The 21,277-nt window shown below is 38.1% G+C and overlaps 1 pseudogene; it reads right to left on the bottom strand.

Annotated features, from left to right (window-relative positions):
- Positions 1-1,271: 1,271 nt before the first annotated feature.
- Positions 1,272-13,308, bottom strand: LOC140500356 (transmembrane emp24 domain-containing protein 2-like; annotated as a pseudogene).
- Between the last annotated feature and the right edge of the window lie 7,969 nt (positions 13,309-21,277).

Below are 21,277 nucleotides of genomic sequence, written 5' to 3'. Positions count from 1 at the left end.
TACCCAAAGTCAAAAAACTTTTTACTCTGAACATGAAAGCCTGTAACAAATTTTAAATAGTATAAAACTTGTTACTTGTAGTTTTCCTCCTTGCAAAAATAAAAAAAGGACAAGTAACTAATACATATCAGTCACATCACAATCCTTCATCAGTCCACCATAAATAGATGCTTCAATTTTCAACCCATCATTAGAGACCAAGAAAAAGTCACTTTTTATACAAAGCAAAATTCACATGTGCCTAAAATGAAAGACAAGGTGAAGGGGAAAAAAAGAACCCCAGTACTGACAATCATGCTCAGTCCTCTTTCATTAGACAGTGGCCCAAAATGCCAGTGTTTCTGGTCAAATAAATGGTGGCTGTATAACATTGAAATAATACCCATGAGTGAATTTTAACCCTTTGGCACGGTGAATCCAGATTTTTCCCAATTTAGATTAACATACACCGTTTAAGTGTCAACACAGAAGTGAGGAAAGAGCTGGATACACTGGCTAAAAAAGACTAATTCTCTATCAACTGCTGAAAACAGCCTCCAGCCTTGGTTTGCCATGTCAAAAGTGTTAGGCAGAAACCAAAACTGCTTGGTTAGCCACTTGTTCTATACCTTAATACAGATGGCTGAGTCCTGGAGTCTAACCTCAAGAACATCCCCATTTTCATTAGAGGAGAATAGAGTTTGTGGGCAGTCAAGTAAAAACTACCCTAAAAGAAATACATATATCCAGTTACTATGGCACGTGCCAGAAGGTCGTTGCTTCTGTCCATTACTAGAGGGACAGTTTTTGATGATTTAATCTGTTGTTCCTTAGAACTCACAGAAATGACTTTTTTTTTTTTTTTTTTTGCTGCAGGTTTAGAGATTCAAAGACATGTACAATCATTTTTAGTAAAAGATTGTATTTGCTTAGTGCTGTGTTATGAACAAACTGTATTTCATTGTGAAACCAAAGAAAAACAGGCCAAACAAATGTGACTAGATCACACTTCATTTATGGTGTTGGAGCTCTGGAATGCCCTTTGTGTTGGAGGCAGATTTCAAACGAAAAGTTATGCCAATTAAGTATCAAAGTTGTCAGGATAGCCTGGCTAAGTAAGAAGGTGCTTTTCAAAACCTAGTCATGAGGAAGAAAGAGAAGCAATGAGTCTATAGCTCAGAAAACAAAAGCTTAGAAACTGTGCAACATCATCGTGACCAAGATGTTTGGTAAACAGTGAACTGGAAATTTGGAACCATCAGGAAAAGCCTTCTCAGACAACCCTTCAGACTTCAAAAAAATCTCTTCAGGTAGTAGATCTGTCCCTATGTCATGGCAACTAGTACGAAGGTTTCAAGAAGGACCAGAGGACCACTCTGCCATCTGTGTTGTCGTTAATTGCTGTGTATATTCCCTCCCGGACTTCCATGACTCCTGTTCATGCTTTACCGCTGTCATTGCCACAGCGAGTTCATTAATCACCTCTTCCAGCTTGTTCTGATGAGCTTCTGTTTCAATGTCTTGGCCCTTTGGAGTTTTTCCAATATCAGTAGAGAACATCACTCTCTTGGGAGTCATGGTTGACATTCTGTTGCTAAAACAAAACTTGTATGTTCCATGCATGTGAGCTGCAAAAGTGTATTTTCCACTGAACTCTCTGTCTCCTTTATAGATTCCTTTATTATCAGGACCTGTAATCTCCGCGTCGATGTCCAGGAAGCCGCCCTGGGCCACCTTGAAGATGAGGCCCATCTTGATGTCCGAAGTGACCTACTCAAAGAAGCACTTCTCTGTGTGCATGTCGATGCTAACGAAGTAGCCCAAGGCCATGTCCAGCACTGTGGCCAGCAGTGTCAGCACCTTGGGAGTGTGTCACCATGGCCTGTGAGTGGCCACAGGCCTGGCAGGGTACTGGGACTAGGGCTGGGACTACGACCGCCTCTGCCCCCGCCTCCGCCTCCCCTTAACCTTCCATCCCCACCCCTACCCCACCCCTGAGCGAAAGGGGGTACTGATGAGGAAGATGCCTTTAGGGCTATTTTCTAGGAACATTAGCCTCACAAAAGTTGAAGGTTGGCTATACATATTACTTGTATGCCCACATGCATACATATATTTATGTGTTTATATATAGATGTATATATGTATTTTTACTAATAATCTGTAATATATATTTCAATGTGGGGGAAAACACAACAGAGTTATAAACTATCAATCTGGCAAAAAAAGCACAATCAAACATGTAAAAAAATAGACAATTTTACAAATGCCCATTAGCAAAGTGGAACCCAACAAGTTAATAGAAAAGCAAAGAAAATACTCCTACTCTGTGTTACCTTGTAAACCTGTATCAAGTTGTAGTCAACTATTAGCCCTGGTTTCCTTCTTTTTTAATATAATTTTTAAAATATAATTATAGTTTGTACAGAGTAGCTATTCCCAAGAACCATATGAGTCCAGGGGCAAGGTATAGATCAGGATGACTGGAGATGGCCCCAGATGCAATAGGAGGACATAGTGGATAGAGGAATTAGGAAGACCTGGGTTTAAGTCTGACCTCTGACAAATACTGACTCTATGACCATGGATAAAACACTTGACCTTTCAGTGCCCCAGGCAACTCTCCAAGACTGTAAATTGCTCATCCTGTTGTACTTGTGGAGAGAATTTCTATACTGGGATGAAAAATAGATTGGAACATATAGATATGAAATGGTGTTTGGTACACGTAGAGAGTGCCTCTGATGGTGTCTGTCCATGTAGAAACATCGGAAAGTTTTATTCCAGGAGAGACATGATGCTGTTCCAGGAGAGTAATGGAAGTACAATGGAGAGACGGTGGAACATCTGTAGACATTTTGTAACTGATTCTGATCTGCTAACCATGAGACTAGGTTAGAAGCCTTTTCCTATTGGCTGCATAGCTAGACCTGGAGGTATCTTCCAAAAGGCCTACCTCAACCTTGATGCATTCCATATTATTTTCTACTAGCTCTGGTGATTTGATTCCTTTGCTGATAGGGTCCAGTGGCCGTAGTGTCTTTTCCTTCTTGAGGCCATGTGGCTCTGAGAAATCAACCTGAATTGTCTTCTTCCATTCTATTTGAAGTTGCTGGAGTATCTCAATCTTCTTAGTTTCAAAAGGTCAGTAGGGCATCCTGACATCCAAAACCTGAATTTTACAGTCAGTGAAGCATCAATGCCAAGAAATAAAGGAGTGATATTTGGGGGTGCTCTTTAGAACCTACCATAGGATAGTTGAGACAATAATCCATTGGGCAGATAAGCTTCATCCGGATATGAACTTGTTGGGACTAGTTTATGTAGGAATTGAGCTAAGAGTGAGTCCCAGAGGCCTTAGGGATGTGTGGGAAATGTTTGTATCTTTGTTCTTGTCATGACTTCAAAGTAAATAGAATAGGGCTAGTTATTTAGTGGCCCATAATGTGGGGAATATAGCAGGTAGGAGAGCTCAAGCCAATGGCAATAGAGAAAAATAACAATAATCTCTCAGGGTACCCTAGAACTAATGGGGCAGATGTCATAGACTTGGCTCTAAGAAAATGAATAGTACTACAGATACATGCACACCTATACTCAAGTGTTCCCACCAGAATTTATTGTAATTTTCCAGTTTTAGGACTTATAAGTTGTTTCCATTATTTTCTTACTACAAATAGCAATTAAGAATATTTTTGCATAAGTGAAATGAGAAGAACCAGGAGAATCTGTACACAGTAACAGCAGTATTGTAATGATGGTCAGCTGTGAAAGGCTTAGTTATTTTGATCAAGACAGCAATCCAAGACAATTCTAAAGGACTCTTGAGGAATAATACTCTGTACTTCCAGAGGAAGAACTGAGTGCAAATTAAACCATAGTTGTTTTCTTTAACTTTATTTTTCTTGATTTTCCCCTCACAACGTGACTGATATGAAAGCATATTTTGCAAGATTTCACATGTATAATTGATGTCATATTGCTTACCTTCCTAATAGTAGGAAAGCACTGGAGGGAGGGAGAGAATTTAAAACTCAAAATTTTTAAAAATGAATGTTAAATGACTGTATATGTATAACTTGTATCAGACTGTTTGCTGTCTTCAGGAGTTGGGAAGGGAAGGGAGGAATGGAGAAAAATTTGGAACTCAAAATTTTACAGACATGAATGTTGAAAAATCATCTTTACATGTCCTTGGAAAAAAGTAAAATTTACTATTAAGGGAAAAAATGAATGTTAAGAACAAATAAATATACTAACAAACAAATAAATAAATGGTAATCATAAAATACTTTTGCGCAGAGACTTTTTTCCTTTTTATGACTTTTTTTGGTAATAAAATCCTTCCAACAGAATCACTAGTTTGAACGGTATAATTGATTTTGTATCTCTGCAAACTTCCAAGTTACTCTCCAAAATGCTTGGATCTAGTAGGTGGTGCCATTAGAGTACCTGGTTTCTCACAGAACTGCTAATGTTGGATTTTTATCATTTTTTACCATTGTTCTAGTAGGCATAAGATGCTATCCCAAGGCTATCTTCATGTGTTTTTCATTGAAAGAAGAAAAATAATTTCAGTATTGTGTTTGAGTTAGTTCATCTTTGTAGACTTCTGTTTCCTTATCTCTAAAATGAGAGGGCTGAACTGGATAATTTCTAGGTTCTCTTTTAGTTCTAATTTTCCAGAATTCTAATTCTGACCACTCCTACCAGCAAAAGAAGCAATCGTTTCTATGGACTGATTTTGAGAAAGTTAATAACATTTTTTAAAAATGAGTTAGGAGTAGTTTGAGGATGTCCATGATTAGATTAGGGCTTTGCCGACTTTCAGAAGTGTTATGGCAAATGACAAGTTGCTGGATTCTGTTCCAATGCTCAGAATATAAAAAAGAGAAAGGAATAAAAATAATAGCTAACATTTATATAGCATTTTAAGGTTTGCAATGTGTGTGTGTGTGTGTGTGTGTGTGAGTGTGTATGCATGTAACTTAATTTGATGCTCACAGCGACTTGAGGTTAGGTGTTGTTATCCTCTCCACTTTACAGATGAGCAAACTGAGGTGGAGTAGGACAAAGCAAGATAAGAGAAGGCCTTTTCCAAAATATCTCCTCCAACCTCTTTGAATTTTAGTTCCTTGTCTTTATTACTTCTTATCTGAATGGGCATTACCTCACTCAAACTGAGAACCTGAAAAGGCCTTAGCCTAAAAGGGTCCCATGGTATCTTGGGCCATCTCCAGTCACCCTGATGGTCTTTGGATCCAGATGGCTCAGGAGGAGACAGTGAGGCTGCACCTTGCACAGCCCTCCCTCACTCAAATTCAAGTCAACTGCAAGTCATGTCATCATTTTCCTGATGTCATGGTCCTCTTTGAAAATGAAGTGCAAGCACAACAATCTTATTTATGCTGTATGTAGCTTGCTTTGTATGTATTTGTTCGCATGTTGTCTCTCCTGTGAGATTATAAACTCTTAGAGGGCAGGCACTATCTTTTGCCTCCAGTGCTTAGCAGAATGCCTGGAGTATAGTAGGTGTTTGATAAATGTTGATTAATTGATAAAACCATCAATCTTTGTTACATACTCCTTGAATCTTTAAAGAATTATATAATTTCCCAAACTGCTTAAATTGTGTTTTCTTTTGAACTTCCAATCAGATAGTTACTTAACACTTAAATGTGATCAGCTAATGAGAACTGGGAAGGTACTGGGTTTTGTTTTGTTCTCTTTTGGGAGGAGCAATTGTGCCCAAAACATCAACGTTGTATTCATTCTCCAGATGTGACCTGACTAGTGCAGAGTACAGCAACACTCTTACCTCTCTTGAGTCAGGCTAAAGCTTTGTTGTTATTGTTTAGTCCTTCAGACTTGTCTGACTCTTCATGACCACAACGGTCATAGCATGCCAGGCCCTCTTATCTTCCACTGTCTTCCAAAGTCTGTCCAAGCTCATGTTTATTGCTTCCGTGACACTATTTATCCATTTCATCCTCTTCTGTCCACTTCTCCTTTTGCCTTCAATATTTCCCATCATCAAGATCTTTTCCAGTGAGTCCTGTCTTCTCATTATACGGCCAAAGCATTTAAGTTTCAGTTTCAGTATTTGACCTTCCAGTAAATAGTCTGAACTAATTTCTTTAGGATCTGACTGATTTGATCTCCTTGTAGTCCAAAGGGCTCTCAGAAGTCTTTTCCAGCACCACAATTCAAAAGCAGAGATTCTTTGGGGCTTGTCTTTCCTTACAATCCATCTGTCACAGCCATACATTGCTACTAGAAAAACCAGCTTTTACTATAGGTGACGTCTCTGCTTTTTTCTGTCCATATTGGCCATAGCTTTCCTTCCAATGACTGTGGTTGCCATCTACAATGATCTTTGAGTCCCAAAATAGAAAATATGACCCTGTTTCCATTTCTTCTCCCTCTATTTGCCAGGAAGTGATGGGACCAGTTGTCAAGACCTTAGTTTTTTGGATGTTAAGTTTCAAGCCAGCTTTCATATTCTCTTCTTTCACCTTCATCAAGAAACTTGTTAATTTTTCATTTTCTGCCATCAGAGTGGTATCAGCTGCATAGCTGGGATTGTTGCTATTTCTCCCAGCAACCTTAATTAGGCTTTTGCTCCATCCAGTTTAGCATTTTGTATGTTGTACTCTGCATATAAGTTAAATAAAGAAGGTGACAATATACAACCTTGTTGTACTCCTTTTCCACTCTTAAACTAATCAATTGTTCCATATTTAGTTTTAACTGTTGTTTTTTGGCATGAATATGATTTCCTCAGTAGAAAAGCAAGATGATTTAATACTCCCATTTCTTTGAGAACTTGCCACATTTTGTTGTGACCCACGCCATCAAAGACTTTAGTCAATGAAGTAAAAGTAGATGTTTTTCTGGAACTCCTTCACTTTCTCCATAACCCAGTGAATGTTGGCCATTTGATCTCTAGTTCCTCTGCCTCTTCAAAAACCAGTCTGCCCTTCTAGTTATTCTCAGTTCACATATCTCTAAATCCTAGCTTTCAGAATCTTAAGCATAACCTTGCTAGCATGAGAAATGAATGCAACTGTTTGGTCATTTGAACATTCTTTGGCATTGCCCTCCTTTAGGATTGGAATAGTAAGCTCATTTTTTCCAATCAAGTGACCACTGTTGAGTTTTCCAAATCTGCTGGCATGTTGAGTGCAACCCTTTAACAGTATCATCTCTTGAGATTTTAAATAGCTCAGTTGGAGTTCCATCACTTTCACTTTATTGTTAGTGATGCTTTCTAGTGCCCACTTGATTTCAGTCTCCAGGATATCTGGCTCTAGATCAATAACCACACTACCATGGTTATTGCTGATGTTAAAAAATCTTTTTTTTGTGTCATTCTTCTGTATATTTTTGCCTCCTCTTCCTAATTTCTTCTGCTTCCATGAAGTCCCTATCATGTTTGTCTTTTATCAAACTCATTTTCGCATGAAACATTCCCTCTATATTTCTAATTTTTTTTGAAGAGATCTGTTGTCTTTGCCATTCTATTGTTTTCTTGTATTTCTTTGCATTGGTCATTGAGGAAAACTTTCTTATCTCTCTTTGCTATTCCCTGAAATTCTGCATTCAGTTGGCTATGGCTTTCCCTTTCCCTTTTCTTCTTTACTCGGCTATTTGTAATGCCTCGTCAGACAGCCATTTTGCTTTCCTGTTCTTCTTTTTCTTTGGAATGTTTTTTCTTTCTGCCTCCTGTCCCATATTGTGAACTTCTGTCCATGGTTCTTCAGGCAATCTATCAACAAGGTCTAATTCCTTAAATCTATTCATAAATTCTACTTCATATTCATATTCATACTTAAGAATACTTATACAGCCTGATGGTTTTCCCTACTTTCTTCCACTTAAGTCTGAATTTTACAATTAGGAGTTCATGAACTGAGCCATAGTCAGCTCCAGGTATTGTTTTAACTGACTATATAGCTTCTACACCTTTGGCTACAAAGTATATAATCCATCTGATTTCAATATTGACCATCTGGTGATATATAGAATTACCTTTTGAGTTGTTGAAAAAGAATGTTATGATTCATGAGTTATCTTGATAAAACTCAATTAGTCTCTGCCCTAGTTCATTTTGTATTCCAACGTCAAACTTGTCTGTTATTCCAATTATCTTTTTGCTTTTCCACTTTAGCATTCTAATCCCCCATGATGAACATGACATCTTTTTTGGTGTTATTTTTAGAAGATGTAAGTCTTCATTGAACTGACCAGTTTTGGCCTCTTTGGCATAGGTGATTGGAGCATAGACTTGTATTACTGGGATGTTGAAAGATTTGCCTTGGATTTGAACATATATCACTTTGTCATATTTGAGATTATATTCCAGTGCTGCTTTTCCTCACCTTTTTATTGACTATAAGGGCTACTCTATTTCTTCTAATGGACTCTTGCCCACAGTACTATATGTAATGATCATTTGAATGAAATTCTCTCATTCCCATCCATTTAATTCCACTGATATCCAAGATATTGATGTGTAATCTTTCCATCTCCTATTTGACGACATCTAGCTTACCTTGGTTAGATATGATCTTAATGATATGATCTAAATGATCTTATATTCCAGGTTCTTATGCAATATTGGCCTTTATAGTTTTTCTTTTTGTGATGCATCTGCAACTGAGCTTCCTTTCCGCTTTGCCCCAGCTATTTCTGGAGTTACTTGTAAATGTCTTCTACTCTTCCCCCACTAGAGTGTTAGACACCCTCCAATCTGAGGGGTTCATCTTCTAGTGTCATATCTTTTTTCATTTTAATGTTGTCCATGGGATTTTCTTGGCAATGATACTGGAGTGGTTTGCCATTTCCTTCTCCAGTGGATCACCTTGTGTCAGAATTTTCCACTATGATCTGTCTGTCTTGGGTAACCCTGCAATGGTTTCATTTAGCGATGCAAACCTTTCTGCCACAACAAGGCTATGATCCAGGAGGGGAAGCTAAAACCATATTAAGTTACTGGGTTGCCAAATCACACTGCTGAATCATAATGAGCTTATGATTCAATAGACCCCAGCGACTTTTGGCCACATTTTCTTGAACTTGGGAAATTAATTTTTAATAAACCCAAGGGTAAGATTACCTTCAAAAGTGTGGTGGGGGTTTTAAAATATAGCCATTCTTTTTCTTTGTATCCCCAGTGCTCAGAACCTAGCACATAGCACAAAGTTAATAAGCATTTATTGATTCATTTGTCAATCAATACATTTCATCTTATGAGATTTGGCTCCATGTTCTAGTTGGTTATGGACTCTTTGAATCTTGCCTCTCTCTCATTTCAGTTAGCCAGCCTTCCCAACTTTATTGCATCTATATATCTCATAAGTATGTCATTTATACCTATATCAAAGTGACTGATTCAAAACAAATACATAAAAGTAATTGATAAAAATGCTAAACAGCACAGGGCCAAGCCCAGACCCTGGTTTATGTGAATACCCAACCATTAGTAACTTTGCTGATCTCTAAGACTAGCATGAGAAATTTTGTCAAGTGCTTTGCTAGCACCCCTAGTCCATTATCATTGTCTTATCTGTTGTTCCAGTCAGCGATCCCGTCCCTTTTTTATCCTCCTCTTTTCTCCATATGATTTTAAAAGGCAGTAAGATGGTATAATGGATAGAGGCGCCAAGGAGATCTGAATTAGAAACTGGTCTCATACACTTACTTGTATGTGACTCTGCGCAAGTCATTTAACCTGTCTGTCTCAGTTTCTTCAACTATAAAATAGGAGTAATAATAGCACCTACCTCCCAAAATTGTTGTGAGGATCAAATGAAGTGATATTTGTAAAGGGCTTAGCACAGTACCTGGTACAAGCACTTAATAAGCGCTTCTTCTTCCTTCCTCCCTCCCTCCCTTCCTTCCTTCCTTCCTCCTACCCTTCTTCCTTCCTTCCTTCTTCCTTCCTTCCTTCCTTCCTTCCTTCCTTCCTTCCTTCCTTCCTTCCTTCCTTCCTTCCTTCCTTCCTTCCTTCCTTCCTTCTTTCCTTCCTTCCTTCCTTCCTTCCTTCCTTCCTTCTGTCTCATTCCCAAAACCTTAAACCCAGTGCACTCTGAAGCCCATGGGATGGACAACAATAGATCCCTGCCCCAGCTCCATTTAATGACTGGCTCAGAGTAATTGTCACTAGTAACAGTTTCTGTTGATTTAGTTATTTTTTATTTTGTTCATTAAAAGAGCCATTCCCTGACTACTTCTTAAAGAGGCTTATTCACTCAATGGGCATTACCTCCCTCTAAGTGAGTACCTGAGAAGGCCAACCTAAAAAGGCCAAGGTCTCCCACTGCATCCTGGACCATCTCCAGTCATCCTGATGAATATCTGGTCACTGGACCCAGATGGCTCAGGAGGAGAAAATGAGGTTAGTGACCTTGCACAGCCCTCCCCCACTCAAAACAAAGTCAAGTGCAAGTCATGTCATCATTTCTCTAATGTCATGGTCCTCTTTGAAAACGAAGGATGAACACAGACAGTGTAAGATATTGGTCTGACTCTAATTCTTGCCTGAAAATTTTTTACATTTTTCTCATTAGTTATTATCTAATAGCATAACCGAGCTCTAGTAATTTGTGTTCTTAATTTTAGTGACTTTTGACAGAGCAGTTTTGATGGAGTAGTGATATGTAATATTAAAGTACTTTCAATGTAATAATAGATAAATTGCTGATAATTGGACAAGACTATGCACTCAGGAAATGGCTATTATTTTAAAAAGCAAAGAATGCATATATAGAGAGAGAGAGGGAGAGAGAGAGAGAGCTTTTTAAATATATAAATAAGTTTTACTGACTTTTATTTTTTGTCTTTAAAAATATTTGTTTTATGGGAGGGAGGAGGAATACTTTGGAAATTTTGGTGATGTAAAAAAACAAAAGATGTCAATAAAAACTTATTTTTAAAAAAGAAAGAAAAAAGAAAATAATAACATGAGTTTTATTTAGATTACTGGAAAGGAATTTTTTAGTGGATAGTTTGGGGGTTTCCTTTCTAGGATATATATTCTCTAATTAAAATGTGTTCAGCAAATATAAACAAGCTTCCGGAATGGCTTATTAGGTGTTGAGTTTGTGTTGGTTTATTATCTTAAGTTTTAAAATATATCTTGTAAGTGCCTGAGAAATCTTGAAGGCTAGTTCAACTTTCAACTTAAGGAAAAATAATAATCCTTTTTTTTTGCTTGTTTGAGGCATTTTTGCACTGGTCTAAGGTAAACAGCATTGGGGATAGGTATGAATTAGGCCAGATAGGTACTTCTAAAATTCCGGAGTTATTTGCTTGGCTGTATCATCAGAAAAACAGTGGAATAGAGTGGAGTGTACAAGAAACTTGGAGTCAGAAAATCTTGCTTCCAGTCCTGGCTATGACTCTTACTATCCAGTCACTTAAACTTGCTGAACCTTAATTTCCTTCACTGTAACAGAGATAGTGCTCATATTATTTACCTGCTATGAGAAAAAGACTTTAAGCTTACTTCTAATATAAATATGAACTATTCCCATTAAGATGGACAGTGGATATGGTTGAGAAAAGACAGATGGTCCCATCAGGGGGAGGCAGAGGAGATTTTCTCTATTAATGCAGACATGGATTGTCAGGAGGGTTTCCTTTTTTATATAAGTCCCAGTAGGAAGACTTCTCTCTAGAAGAAAGAAACAATTAATTTAGAGCGATTGTCATCATTGTGTGAGGAGCGTTTGAAATAACTGCCCCAGAACTACCCTAATCCTGTTACTTTGGAAAGGTATTTCTTGGCTTTGCCATTGACTAGATTTTAAATAAGTGTAGATTCAACTCAACTCAAATATTTACTCAGCATATTTTCTATGACTTAGGTATATGTAGAAGACAGAGAAGATGGGCCTCCAAGCTAGAGAGACCTGGATGCACGTCCCACTTCTCCCATGTCTAGGCTGTGTGATACTGGCCAAATAGCTTCATCTCTCTGTGCTTCAGGCAACTCTTAAAAGACTCTGCATTGCAGAGCAACTACTGATTAGCATTGGTAGAAGAATATCCTTCATTAGAAGTTTCCTATACTAACAAAATTATAACCATGATCCAAGAAACTGGCAGGCTTTAGAGTCAGGATAAGATAGATATATGTGTGGGATATCTAATATACGTACACACGTATATAATACTTCACACACACATGTACATACATCTAACATAAATATACATAGATGCCTAGATGTGTATATATATATACACATAAGTAAGCATGTATATGCATATATGTATGTAATGTGGCTGGCTTGCTTGCAGCATAGATAGACACCTCTAGAATCTGGTCTATTCTTCAAGGGAAACTACAAAGGAGAAGAAAGGTTGTTACTAGGCATTTACTTCTTTCCTTCTCCTCCCCCAAGGTTGGGGTATTGGGCTAGAATTATATTTCATATATTATTCTTATATATTTTAAATATTATATTAATGTATATTATACTTCAAATATCCACCTTGCTTGGTGAAAGGAAATAAAGGACAAAAGAGGCATGATCCCTGATTATTCTTAAAGGGGAGAAGTGGCTCTTATCTTATAATCACCAATTTAGCTCCTTTCCACCAAACACTAATTACACAAAAGATCATCACAAATAATAAATAGAATAAAGCCCATTTATCTAAGCAATAAGGCAAATAGGAATCAGAGAAGTTATAAAGGTTAGAATATACCAAAGAGGTCATGAGTGAATGAGTGCTTCAACTCATTCAGCTTATGAGATAAGATTTCAGCTCCACCAAGGAGAGAAGGAATGATCTTACTCAGAATACGTTCATTCTTGGCAATTTCTAGAATTTCCACCAAGTTCAGGGCCATGATGGGGATGGCTTTCCATTTATGTCTGATATTCCAAATACTTTCTTTCTCTGCTGCATCTCTGGAACTCCTTTCTCCATTTTTCTGTCCTAAAGAATGTCAAGAACCAATTTAGTAAGTTCCTTCCTCAAGTATTGGGTATAGTCCTGTAGACTATAGTATTCAGCATTCCTTCTGCCATTAGGAATCAGACCTCTCACCACCCAGATAGCAGCACATAGTTTGCAGGTCCAACACTGTTTTTGAGAGAGATGGCCTGATGGAGTGCTGCATCAAGAAGATTTGTGTTGAAGTCTTACCTCTGGCACATAGTAACTGTGGACAAGTTAACAACTTCTTAGTGCCTCAGGCATGTTCTACATGACTATAAGCTGTAGATGAGCGCTCATCTGTATCAGTTGATGGAAATTACCTTCACTGATGAAAGCAGAAGTCTGGACCAAGTAATACAAAAAGGTATAAGGCACCATGATAGGCATTAAAGAGATGAAAGAAAAAGTCCTTGCCCTCAGGGAGTGGGAGCTCTGTACTCACAGTCAACTGTTAAGATATCTCTTAAAATTCCTAGGCTTCAAAGCCATTTTCAATATTTTTGTTTTATTTCATTCTTCTGGAGCTGAAATTCGGTTTTTCAATGATATGACTGACATGTTGATCCTGAGAAAAGAAATTTAGGGACAGTGTTTCTTTTCTCAATTTTTGGAATGTCTTCCATCTTTGAATTTCCTGAAAATTTATTTCACCAATAAAGTTTGATTCTCACCCAGATGTCCAACCCTCTGGATTTCCCCTAAGAATAAAGTTACATCTTGGCTCTCTCAAGAGATTTTTCTTCTGACTGGAAACTACTGGGAAGTCTGAGGGCTCCTGGGCTCAGCATTCTTATTTGGTTCCCAGCAGCATTCTTGCTATGTGCCAGGCTAGAAAGTAAGATAATCAAAGACCTTTACTATCTAATTATTAATAATGTGTAATCAAAAGAACTCTGGCCTTATAGTCAGTTCTAGGTTAAAGTCCTGATTTTGACAGTTACTAGTTATGTGACTCGACACAAGTTATCCCAACCTTTCAGATCCTTATGATAAGGATTATAATGAGAATAACTAACTTTTATGTGGTGATTTCAAGTTTACAAAGCATTTTATATATGTCACAATTATAAGCTTTGGGTTCCCAGACCAAGGCTAGCTACATCTCTTCATAAGAAATCAAGGGGTGTCTCTGGAAGACACTGGGATGTCTTTCCAATGCTGTTGCCTCAAACCATCATTCTGGACTGTCCCTCTCTCCTCATAACAATCACCAGTGCCAGTTAGTATTTCCTAAATATCATTGATAATAGTGATTAGCACCCTATCATCAATATAACCAATTAATATTGATTAGCTTTTACAAAGGGTTATTTACTGAAAAGACATAGCATGAAAAGAAGCAATAAAGCTCTCTCCTTATGTCCCTGGAGAGGTCAGGTTCAAACTTTAAAATGTTGCTACAAAGCATTCACCTCAGCACTCTAATTTCAAAATGTGGAATGATCTGTGGATAAGTTACTCCCTTCCTAGTAAATGTGTGCTGCCAGATTTGAACACAGGTCTTCCTTCCTGCAAGTTCACCATTCTATTCCACATGCTATCTAGATGTTTCACATATTAGCTATGTAACTCTGGGCTAATGTATCAGCAAGGATCCCAACACAAACAGGAGGATCTGCTGTACAGGTTTTTAGATCTGCTTTTTTAAAAGGAAAGCAACTTTTGAGGGGCTAGTAGTCACTATAATCAAGTACATACAGCATTCACTTAGTTCAGGGGAAAAAATCAGCACCCTGAACTTCAGAGAAAATACAAAGAAATAATAACCAACAGACATGGCTTCCAACTGTCTGACTGCAAGCAACACATACATCACAGATTAACAGACAGATCCAACTGCCTGACCATACATACATAGTTACCAGAGAGAGAAACACCAACATCTGGGTTTTCAAAGCCAGGGGGCTCCTGAGCGGCTGCCCAGAGTCTCATCTGACCAAACAAACACTTCCTTGAGTAAGCCCCAAAGTAAAACCTCACCTCAGAGTATTCATACACTTCTCAGAGCTACAGGGCAGGACCCAATAACCCAGTGCCTCAATAGAAATTAACAAAAGGTAGTTGAAGCCTATTAATGGATGGGGAAGATATAATTAACATTACAGCTAGTCTTTTAACTTCCCTCACTGTCATTTTCCTCATCTATAAAGTAGAGATAATTGCTCCTACTTCATGGGGTTATTGCAAGAATGAGATTATGTTTTGTTGGGTTGTTACTATTTTTACACATTATCACAGACTTTGAGAAACAAATTCCCCAAGATTCTACGTAGGTGGGTGGCAGGCAGAGCACCCTGTGTATGCTCATTGGCCAGATTCCCTCTTCACCCCATTATGCGTATTTCTCTTCTGAATTTCATAATCACCTTCTAAGTCCTACGTGTATTATTATCCCTTTCTGTAGATAAGGAAACTGAAACTCAGAGGTTAAATGTTCTCACCCATAGTCACCCAGCCAGCTAGTCCAAGTAAGTCTGGCACTCTTTTTTTATGAGAAATGATGTGTAAGTATAAATTTATGTTATTATGTTATTATTTAGTTATTATGAAGAACTCATCTACTCCCCAAGTGATTCCTAGCCATTCTCTGAGGTCACAGAGGAAGGTGTTTCCTCCTCCCACTCTTCTGTTTTTTGTTTCTTGGATTCAAAAAAGTAGTAATCATGTATGGGGAATGGAGAGAAAGTTAGGAGTTGACATGTATGCTTCCATGCATGGGCCCACATCTGACATTTAAGCTGACATGTTTGTTTCCATTCTAAGTGGAATTCAAGTTACAGGGGAGCTCTATAAGTCTGTGCAAGCACTCTGGGGAGAAAGTGAGACTCCACTGGGGAGAATTTGGAGTCCAGATGTTGTTCACAACACATAACTAAGAGTACAAATAACTCCCAAGTCCCTCTGACCCAAGGCATTTTCCAGGGCTGGGTAGGGTGGCAGTTAGTAGTGGTGGTGATGTGTGCTCAACTGTGTACACACATAGACTTCTTTGCAATAGGAACCAGATCTTTTGTTTTCCGCTCTGTCTTGTACAAAAAAGGGAAAATGGACAAAAAGGTTGAGTCTTCAACTGGACCTTCTCTTTATAAGCCTAACATAAATGGTTGGTTTTGTCTTATAACAGTCTGAAACAATTAATTTATCTCCATTCGCAAGACTGAATCAAAGTAAGCACAACATAGTGGACAGAGCATTGGGTTTGAAGTCAGAAAGAACTGGGCTCAAAACCTGCCTCAGACACCTACTGGCTGTGAACTTCATGGCCTTTAAAATCCTTTCCAACTCAAAAGCTGTGCCCTTATGATTTTATAATCCATGTCAGTCTTTTCAGGAATGGGTCAAATGAATGTATCTATATTCTTCATAAAGAAATACAAATCTCAAAAGCTTAACTCCCCTGTAAACTCATGAGGTGGATCAAGGAATTTTCTGGTCATTTCCCTAATTAATAATAATTCAATATAAAAATAATCAATAGTAAAAAATTTGCATAATATTTTCCAATAATTCCACAATAGTAGCTTAATAATTAATAACAAAAAACTAATAATAGCTAATAACAAAAATAAAATATGAAATATATAACAGCAATTTTCTTTTGGTAGAGTTATGATAATATATGTGCATATGTATATATTCATGGCTATGTGGATATATACATAATATATGGGTATATATATGCAGTCATATAGTAGAATATGTATAATACAATCATACCCACACACATGTATCTTCAGACCTGTGATTTCACCAGTATAGACAACTCCACAGTGAGACAGCTGTTCTGCCATTTACAACCACAGAGAGTAGCTTGGGGCTTTGAGAGATTAAATTACTTGCCCAAGATTATATAACCAGATGTTAGAATTTAGACCTTAACCCAGGTTTTCCTGCCTCCAAGATCTGCTCTCTATCCATTAATCAGTTATAGGATCACTGTCCTAGAGCGTAAAGGAAATCTTGCCCCATAGCTTTGTTTTACAGATGGGATAAGTGATTTGCTCAAAGTCACATGGGTAGCAAATGTCAAGGGTGGAATTTAAACCCAGATCTTCTGACTCCAGAGGCATCACTCTTCTTACTATACTAGTACACAAACTATCCCTGTAATTTAATTGTTGTTTCAGTGTCCTGGTCTTCTTGACTCCATTTGCATTTTCTTGGTAAAGATACTGGAGTGGTTTCCCATTTCCTTCTCCGGATCATTTCACAGATGAGGAAACTGAGGCAAATAGGGTTTGTGACTTGCCGAGGGTCACACAACTAGTAAGTGTCTGAGGCTGGATTTGAACTCAGGAAAATGAGTCTTCAGACTGCTTCAAATTCTTCAGCTGTAAAATGCGGATAATAATAGTACTTACCTCACAGGGTTATTGGGAGGATCAAATAAGATATTCATATAAGTCCTTAGCACAGTTTCTGCACTTAATGATGCTTAATAAATGTTTATTTCCTCCCTCTCTCAAACTTGAGATAGCTAGCATGAGTTGCAAACTACAAGAAAATCTTTCAAAGTATAGCAACCTAATAGATTTCAGCAGGGTGAAGGGAAAGATTGGTTTGACTAATAAATGGATTCAAGGAATAGGAAGTCATCTCAGGGAGGATGGGGGATACTTAAGAATGAAATTCTGAAAACAGAAAGGAAAATAATTATAATGCGAAGGAAAATTCAGTTTATGGAATTCATCAACTGGTTTAAATTTAAAAAGAAATGTACAGAAGATGGAAACAATGACACGTAACAGAAGAAGAATATGAGAGCATCACACAATCCTGTAAAAAAAATGGTGTCAGGAATGCTCAAGCTATGAATGAACTGAGACCACAGAAGAAGGTTAAAGATGACAAAAAAGGCTTTTTTAGTTTTATTGAAAGGAAAAGAAGGATCAAAGAAGCAAACTTGCTTGAGGTGAATGGGATGATGATAACTAACAATAGAGAGAAATAGAATTGTTCAAATTTTAATTTGTTTTTCTTTTCTCTGCAAAGGAGAATAGCCTTTACCCTAGAACCAAAAGAACAGCAATGACCCATAGGAAATTGATAAGCTGGATGAGTAGAGATCATAAAAAAGCACCTGCTTCCTTTGATGAATTAAAGTCACCTGGCTATAGATGAATCACATCCTTGGGTCCTGATAAATTTTCATTCCCTTCTCTCCCCAACCAGTGTTAGGATATCTGAAAGCTCATGGAAAAAGGGAGAGACATTACAAGATTAGAGAACAACAAATATCCCAATTTAAAAAGTGGAGGGAACAAGGAAAGAATATGCAAATTATAGGCCAATAAGCTCAATTTTGATTTAAAATTCTGCATCAGATTATTATAGCTATGATTAGCAGATAACCAGGAAAAAGGAAGTAGTGATTATAGAAAGTCATCGTGGCTTTCTCAAAATCTGGCCATGCCATACTAACCTCATTTCCTTTTTGGATAGGATTACTAAACCAATAGATGAGGAGAATTCGGTGGGTATAGTATACCTGTGTTTTTAGCAAAGTTTTTGAAAAATATCTCATCCTATTCTTGTAGAAAAGATAGGTGTGGATTAGAGGGTGATGCAATCAGCTAGATTCAGAATTTTTTTGAATGGAAGGACTCACATAGAAGTTGTTAGTGGTTTAGTATCAACAAGTAGGAGATCTCTAGTAGAGGACCGCAGGGATGTGTATTTGGCCTTGTGTTGTTTAATATTTTTATCAATAGCTTGGATAAATGTACATATGATCATTAAATTTGAAAATGACACAAATCTGGGGGAAATGACTAATATATGCAAGAATAGGATCCTGAAGGATCCTGATAGTCTAAAGCATTGGGTAGAATCTAAGAAGATAAAATTCAGTGGGGATGAGTATAAAGTCCTGCTTATGAGTATAAAAAAAATTTCTTAAATATAACATAGGGAGAGACAGAGACAGTAGTTCTGAAATGTATCTGGGAGTATTAATAGACCACAAGATCAATGTGAATCAGCCCCTGTGAGGTGGAAACCATCCTAATGCAACCTAAGATTTCATTAGCTTTTTGGGCTGCCTTTCTTTGTATACCCAACACTTAGCTAGAGATGCCTGAAAAGACCTTAGTCTAAAAGGGTCGGGGTCTTCCATTGCATCCTGGGCCATCTGCAGTCATCCTGATGGATATCTGGTCATTGGATCCAGATGGCTCTGGAGGAGATGTGAGGCTGGCGACCTGCACAGCCCTCCCTCACTCAAATCAAAGTCAAGTGCAAATCATGTCATTATTTCTCAGATGGTATGGTCTTCTTTGGCTTGTAGTTGACTTTGATGGTTTCCAGTTCCCAGGAACAGGTTGGTGATAATCACATTGTACTCTGTCCTTGGCAGACTTCATTTAGAATACTGTGTTTAGTTCTAGGCACCAAAGTTTAAGAAAGACAGGGATAAGCTGCAGAGTGTCCAGAGGAGGATCAACCAGGTTGATGAAGGGTCTTGTGTTCATGAGTTGAGGATTGGTTGAAGGATAATGTTAATGTTAGACTATGTTGTTTGTCTTACATTTTTGAAGACATCACTGGGTGATGTCTTGACTTACTCATGAATTGGGTTTAAGTGAGTCAGAGTTGGACAAAGTCTTCAGCCTCACCCGCTTATCTAAAGTCATCAAAATCCAGTGGTAAGACAAAAGTCAGGATGACTGGAGATGGCTTGGGATGCAGTGGATGACCTTGGCATCTTTGACGTTAGACCAAGCTCTAAGTGGTCTACAACACCTGTTTTAGGCACCTTCATGGCTGTTGGAACAAATTGTTTTCATCTGCCCCTTCTGCCAGAGGAAGTCTTCACTTGCTTGGGGTAGATATCCCCCTAACTCACTGACAGTTTTGGGGCCTATCAGTTATCTTCAACTTGATTTAGCCCATCTGCTGAAATGGTTTTACCAGGGTGTGGCAGCTGCACATGCTACAGCTTCTTGGAGCCACAGGTGAAAGTTGAGTAAAGGTGGGCACCAAAGGTAGATGAGTAGCCCTGAAAAGAGCTACTATTTATATGGGCAAAAGAAGACTCACCAGGGTATCATTATCCTCTTCTCTAATTTCCCTGCTACTTCTTTTCCTCCATCCCTTCTCTCTCTCTCTCTCTCTCTCTCTCTCTCTCTCTCTCTCTTTCTCTCCTCCAAAGCATCATTGCTGCCAAACTAATCTTTAGGCCCAGATACAGTCATCTTCAGTAGTCTCCTGTCATCTCTAGACTTAAGTTCAAAGGTCCTGGCATTCGAAGTCCTCTCCAGTCTCGACCCCTTGATGTATTTTGTGATGTTCTATTATCACAAACCTCAAGGTACAGCTAAACTGGACCACACTTTCCCCTCTGCCACATTAGTATCTTTTGCTCAGTATGCTCTCTGGGTCTGAAACATCTTCCTTCCCTCTCTTCACCTGTCCAATGCCTACCCATCCTTTAAAGCTCAACCCAAATGTCTTCTCCATGAAGCTTCGCTGATCTGCCTGATGACAGGCAAGGCTACCTATTGTTACTAGGCAGTAATAATAATAACGGCTAACATCCATATCATAGTCTAAGGTTTGTGAAGTGCTTGGCTTACATTATCCCATTTGATTTTCAAAACTACCCTATTAGGTTAATGCTACGACTGTTCCTTTATCGACGAGGAAACAGAAGCTCAGAGATAATAATGATAACAAAAGTATAAAGTATTTTATATATATAATCTATCTGATGCTCACAAAAAAGCACTGCAATATAGAGACTATTATTAACCCCATTAGAGGAAACTGAGGGAATAATATCATTTATATAAGGCTTTAAATTTTGCAAAGCACATTATACGTATTATCTCATTTGAACCTCACAACCACAATGCAAGATTGGTGCTATTATTATCCCCATTTTATAAGTAAAGAACCTGAGGCAGAGGGAAGTTAAGTGTCTTGTCCAGGGTCACACATTTAAGCAAGGTCAGATCTGAACTCGGATCTTCCTAACTACAAGTCCAGTGCAATAGCTATTATGCCAATAAAGCTGCCTAGGCAATAGCTGACTGAATGAGATAGAAGACACAAGAACCCATCATGCTTATTGTTTGTTGGTTATTTTTTAGGGAGGAATGGATTCAGTAAAGCAAGACTCTCCAACAAGGGATCTCCTATGTAAAAGTCATCATAGAAGAATCCTTAAATGAAGAGAGATGACTTTGTACTCTGACTCCTGGGCTAGTGATCTTTCCCATTACATTGTCCCATACTGCACCCCATACTGAGGTGATGGTAAGGGCTGAGTCTTTGATAAACAGCGTATTGTGCTTAGCCCAGTGTTTTATACAGAATAGTAACCTGATAAGAACTCCGTTGAACTGAA

The sequence above is a fragment of the Notamacropus eugenii genome, chromosome 1 (genome assembly GCF_028372415.1).
Source record: "Notamacropus eugenii isolate mMacEug1 chromosome 1, mMacEug1.pri_v2, whole genome shotgun sequence".
NCBI classification, from domain to species: Eukaryota; Metazoa; Chordata; class Mammalia; order Diprotodontia; family Macropodidae; genus Notamacropus; species Notamacropus eugenii.
This window is presented reverse-complemented; position numbering and strand designations above follow the sequence as displayed.